The following is a 916-nucleotide window of genomic DNA, read 5'->3' as shown; positions in this document are numbered from 1 at the left end:
AGCTAACACCTTTGAAATCAAGCTGGGCACTATTCAGATGGTGCAGAATTCCGTTTCTTTTGGAGGAGCGGCACTTGAAGACCCCAACATGCACATAAGGAATTTTGTCGAGATCTGCAGCACTTTTAAGTATAATGGCATAACTGATGAGGCTATCAAGTTGAGGCTTTTCCCATTCTCACTGAGGGATAAGGCTAAAGACTGGTTACATTCTGAACCAGCTGGGTCCATCACTACGTGGCAAGATCTTGCGCAAAAGTTTCTGGTGAAGTTTTATCCAATGGCAAAGACTGCTGCTATGAGGAGTGCTCTTACTCAGTTTGCGCAGCAACCTACATAATCTATGTGCGAGGCTTGGGAACGCTACAAGGAAATGTTGAGAAAATGTCCACATCATGGAATGCCAGATTGGACGGTGATCACTGGTTTCTATAATGGTTTGGGGGCCCAATCTCGGCCCATGCTCGATGCAGCAGCTGGAGGAGCCTTATGGGCTAAAAGCTATACTGAGGCGTATAATCTTATAGAGACGATGGCTGCAAATGAGCATCAAAACCCAACTCAGAGGATGACGTCAGGCAAGGTAGCAGGTATTCTGGAAGTTGATGCAGCCACCGCTATTGCAGCCCAGCTCCAAGCGCTATCAATGAAGGTTGATTCTCTGGCTACGTATGGAGTTAATCAAATAGCTATGGTTTGTGAGCTTTGTGCAGGTTCTCATGCTACGGATCAGTGTCCTCTTGTCAATGAATCTGTTCAGTATGTGAATAATTATCAGCGACAACAGCAGCCTGTGCCAGCGACCTATCATCCTAATAACAGAAATCATCCAAATTTCAGCTGGGGGAAAAATCAGAATGCTATTCAGCCACCATATCAGCAAGGAGTGAGTAAACAGTTTAACCCACCTGGATTC

The 916-nt window shown here is 45.5% G+C and overlaps 1 non-coding gene across 1 annotated transcript; it reads right to left on the bottom strand.

Annotated features, from left to right (window-relative positions):
* Positions 1–295: 295 nt before the first annotated feature.
* Positions 296–402, bottom strand: LOC141694419 (small nucleolar RNA R71). Its single transcript, XR_012563727.1, has one exon. It is a non-coding gene; the product is annotated as a small nucleolar RNA R71 (small nucleolar RNA).
* Between the last annotated feature and the right edge of the window lie 514 nt (positions 403–916).

The sequence above is a fragment of the Apium graveolens genome, chromosome 10 (assembly GCF_009905375.1).
Source record: "Apium graveolens cultivar Ventura chromosome 10, ASM990537v1, whole genome shotgun sequence".
Classification (NCBI taxonomy): domain Eukaryota; kingdom Viridiplantae; phylum Streptophyta; class Magnoliopsida; order Apiales; family Apiaceae; genus Apium; species Apium graveolens.
This window is presented reverse-complemented; position numbering and strand designations above follow the sequence as displayed.